The sequence below is a fragment of the Pinus tabuliformis genome, chromosome X, assembly GCF_031772625.1.
Source record: "Pinus tabuliformis cultivar Carrire ecotype Pingquan chromosome X, CPIR1, whole genome shotgun sequence".
In the NCBI taxonomy this organism is placed as follows: domain Eukaryota; kingdom Viridiplantae; phylum Streptophyta; class Pinopsida; order Pinales; family Pinaceae; genus Pinus; species Pinus tabuliformis.
Window position 1 is genome coordinate 964,739,924 of NC_142308.1, and position 5,215 is coordinate 964,745,138.

Below are 5,215 nucleotides of genomic sequence, written 5' to 3' on the forward strand. Positions count from 1 at the left end.
TAAAGATCGAGTTTATCAGAAATATCCTCGAAACAATTGTAATTTGTGAATAGCGTGGAGCAACGAGGACCCTCGTTCAAGCGCGCAGATTGTTGGCCCATGGTAATGCGCGCTGTCACGAATTGGGAAAATGGGAGGTCTTTTTGAGAAACAGGGGTGGCTAATCAAATATCGCCGGGCAAACCCCTTAAAGAAGGAAAAGCCTCGAGCAACCCAGACCTGAAAAGTTATAAAACATAACAGATATCGCACCGATTCCGTCAGAGGTGGGGTCCCACAAAATTGGTAGGATATTGGAAGGGCTTTGAGCAGTAAGAAGTTTCGGTTGAGTCTCGCCCGATGCCACACAATGGGTGCCACGCGTCCAGTGGAAGAGAGAGAAAACCGCACACATCGGATGGGTAACCATCGAGCTACTTAACCGCCTGATATGCGCGATGACCGTAGGATCTGGAGGCTCCAGATCGACGACAGAGACGCAATCCGATGGATGACTGGATTCAACGGGGTAAACAAGAAGAGTTGTATAAGATTTGAAGTCCGACATGGACGATGAGTTGGCAAAGATTCGTGTTTTGTAGGCAATCTTGGAGCAAACGGAAATAACAGCCGTTTAAACATTTCCAAGAGAACTGACACTCAGTTCATTATGAAATAGCTGGACACCTCCTTGTGAGGCATTACACAGTGATGATTACGCGGAACAGAGGGATTCAAATGTACAAAGGCAGGGGAACCAGAAATTCGGGAAGTAGAAACGAATAGTCGGAAAGCAGATTGGCTTAAAAGCCACGAACTGACAGAGATAGAGCAAGCAGTGAGAAAACTAGTTAAGAAAGCTAAGAGTAGAGTTAGTTAGACGAAGAAAGCTAAGAGCAGAAAGAAGGAGCTAAGCTGACCTGCAGAAGCAAAATGAAGCATCAAGATAGATAGAGCCAGAGAGAGTCAGAGAGAGTCTGTGTACTCCAGAGAAGGCTTGAGAGGTTCAAGCAAATTCCTCTGTATATGCTTGTCGTGTATGAGTCTTAGATTGGGCTCATACTACTGTGATAATAGAGGTCGAGTTTTAGTAAGGAGAGTCTGTGTACTCCAGAGACTTGGGGATCCAAGTATAGTCCTACTGATTTATGTCTGCTGTGTGAGACTCAAAATGAGCTCACCATTGTAAAAACTCTACTTGAAAACATAATAGAGAAGCCACCATTGAAGGCTGGACCAGGAGACGTAGCCCAGAAGTGTTGGGTGAACTCATTATTAAACTTGTTGTGTTTATATGTTTGCCTATTATGTTTTCTCTAACTGCTTCAGTGCCTGTGTATTTTGACAATCTTATCGATCTGTTGCATAAAATAACATAGGCACATGAGTCTGTAATACCTTAATTAGTTGTCTTGGATCAATTCCAGATCACAAAAATAGAGGGAGAATATGAAGAAGAAGAGGCTGAAGGTGAAGAAGAAGAAGAACCAAAATGGAAACTAGAAAAATAATTGGGGGAGGAAGAAGAAGAGGTAGAGGCACAAAATGAGCTAGAAACAAAAGCAACAATGCCTAAAGAAGATCCATTCAATCATGTTGTGACACAAATAGAAGAACAAAAGACCCAAGAGGCCACTAGAACATGATCCAAGACAAAAGGAGAAGGAGAATGGAGAGGAAGGAAATCAATTCAGAGAGAAACACAAAAGAGGAAGTTGTTGCCACCTTTGCAACATTAATTAGACCAACTAAACTAAAGGGAAGTAGGTCAAGAGAAGCCCCCATGTACTTCAGGAAAAGAAAAAGCAATATGATAAGGTAAGGGAAGCCTCAACCACCTTCTCTAACCTGATTACTATTGAAGAGTCAGCCAACCATCTGGGGGAAGAATTGGAATGATACAAGAATCAATCAAAGGAAATAACCTCCATAAAAATCAAGGGAAAACAACCATAGATCCCACAAAAGAGGTTAAGCACCAAGAGAACTGAGATTCCTGGAAAAACCATCAAGCTACAAGAAAGATCCGTAGGGCTATAGGAGGGGCCTGTAAGGCTATAAGAAGGTTCTGTAGAGCTACAGGAAGGAACAAAAGGGCTACACTAAGGTACCATGTAGCTACATGAAAGGAAATAATAGCTTAAGGAAGGGATTGTGAGGTTACAAGAATAGAATCTTGATTTTCAGGAGCCAGATCACCAACCAAATATTGGATCCTAATATAAATGGACTGAGGCAGGGAAGATACTCCCTACCCATTTTGTAGTCCCACATTTATTTTAACTAGAGAAGGAGAGGGGTAGGACCCATTGGTGGAGGAAAATTATAAAATCAAAAGGAGTTAAAGATATGGGTATAATAGAGAATAAAATGAAAAATGTGGGGGAATAAATGGTTGATATTAAATGCATGGAAGCCAATATAAGGGACCAACTACAGACAAAGAGTAGAAGGCTAAAGGCTAGCTACAAGAGATTGAGGAACAACTTGCACCATGGAAACTTTTTCCATGGAATCTATCCACTCCAAGAATCCATCAAAAAAATTATTCATTGTTCCTCAAATACCAATGGTACCAATCACATATTGGGAAATTGGCCCAACATGACTCTCTCCCTTTCCAAGACTACAAAAAAATTCATTGAGTTCTGTCATCGGAGCAACATTGAAGATAGAGCTAAAATGTTTGAGTTTTACATCCACATTTTAATACTAGATGATATGAAAATTTAGGATCCCAAATAATGGACGGGGGATGTGAAATTTGTTAAGGTCCTATGATTCATAGTTTCAATTGATGATTGGCTATTTACTTTCAGTTAATGAAATTGTAAATAATGTTGTATTCTGCAAATGATTTACAATATATATATATATATATATATATATATATATATATATATATATATATATATATATATATATATATATATATATATATATATATATATATATATAATGAAAAAACCCCATGAAAAAATGTATGCAGGTGAGAAAGTTGAAATGGCACCAAAAAAATAAAAAATGCATTGATGTTAATTTAGAAGTTTTTCAAATAAAAGTGTGCAACTTGTTTAAATGCAATAGAGAAATAAATTGCATAGCTTAATCATAATGCTTAATCATGATTAAACTAAGTTAAAAATGTTGCATAGATTAGATAATAAATCAATCATTAAACCTAATCTTGGTTGAAATAAATAGGTATATTAGAGGAATATTAACCAAAGTGTCTAAAATTGGTTATATGCATAAATGTGCATTAGAATAGGTGTGGAAGCAACCTTAGGAAAATAATATGGGCTTGCTAATCAAAACGTGACCTTAGGATTAAATTAATTATGTTTACCATAGATTAATCCTGATTTAATAAAGTTAATTGTGTAATTTAAACGTGATTAAATAATATGTAATATTATGCTAAGGCGTTAAAGTTATGATTTTATTATAAGGTTGAAAACAGACAAGACCTCTTTTGTCGGCTTATGGTATCTGGCATGCATCATCAACTAGTTGTGATTTACCTTGCCCAGATCAACTTCATGGAACCAATTTCAGACCCCCTTTCCCATTCTATCTTTATCAGTAGAGTGTTCTGAAAAGAGGTATTCATGTTCACGGGCCCCGTGATATGTGGTGGGCACTCGTCACTTTGCACAGCCCCCGCTCTAGACTACTTATCGCCCACCCCCCCGAAAACTGCTCATCTTCCCGCCAGCATTTATATGTGCTCGCCACATAATTTCCCACCATGTCCTATACTTCTCCTCCACTCCTATTCCACCACATGTCCTCCCCACTCCCATATGCTGTTATTTTCCCTCTACCACTTGTCTTTCCCATTGACACACCTCCATTTCCATTACAATCTTCCCATTACACCATGCCCGTTACCTCTCGAACGTCTAGTACCTGGAAACCGATCCGCTCCATAACGGACCAGAGATAATGGGAAATTCCCCATTTTCTTATAAAAATCCCCAAATTTATCATTTTGGCTCCTTTCTACTCCCCATCCATTTCAGATAAATAGTTGCATAATTTTAAACTACCACATCATTTGCTCGATTGCTCGATCACCTCTGCAAATTCCAGTCAACCATTTTCGATCACATACCTGTCACAACAACCAGATTCCTTATCATACATTCAAATTTTCTCAGGTAAAGAACAAACAATCATCTGTTCCTGATATTCTGAGCAATGACACCTAAAGGAAAGTAAAAGCAAACTAGTGGAAATCCGATGATCCCTCCTGAAATTGACTTAGACCATATACCATTGGAAAACCAACACTACAAAATGAGTTCAACTTGTTCGAACTGCACAATTGGCTCAAACAAACCTTTCTGGACCAGAGTGATGAAATAAACCTTTGGGAATCCCTATTGCCACAATTCATGTTTCCCCAGACTCATCATTTCCCAGACTTTGTCATATGGTGTCAATAGAGATATATTCCTAGCCAGAGAGCCATTGTGTCCCATAATGGTGACATTTTGATGACAATAAACCCAGAGTTGTTGGCTGGATAAATCGATCTTGTAGACAGGGCCGATCTCCCTAGTATCAGAAGATAGTCTAGCAACAAACGAACAAACAAACCTATCTTTCTCTAGACATTTACACTTTATAAATAAATACTACAAAAGTGTTAAGATCCTACCTTAGATCTAGTGCTCGTTCGTAGTAGTCATCCTCCAGTCGTTCAAAAGAATTATCTTTGAAGACTTGCAATCAAAAATAAGAAAACATTAAATAGCACCTGCATAGCAAATATCATAAATAATGTCTATTATGGTGATCAAGGAATCCATAAAATAAACCATGAATCAACAACTTATTGAGAAAAACGAATTTATTTGTATTAACTTTGAAGTAGAAGAACCTTACAACCTTTTCAGCCTTGATGTTGAAGAAGCTCTTCTTGGGGTCCGAAACACAAATTTCCTTTACTTTGACAAGCCTTGCACTCTTCCAAATGAGATATTAGAAGTATGTAATCTCTCCTCATAAAAATCAACTAAAGAAGACTAAGTTCCAGCAGCATTTCACCTCAAAAATATTCAGCTTTCAATTGCCCAAGTAACCAGCCCAATGCTTCTTTTTATAGTGCAGAGAAGGAGGTTACAGGTCCATCTATGAAGGGATAAAATCCTCCTTCAAAGGGATAAGCTCCTCACATCAAGGGGTTAGCTCCTTAAGGTATGGGATGCATGAACCTTAAGAGAGCGAA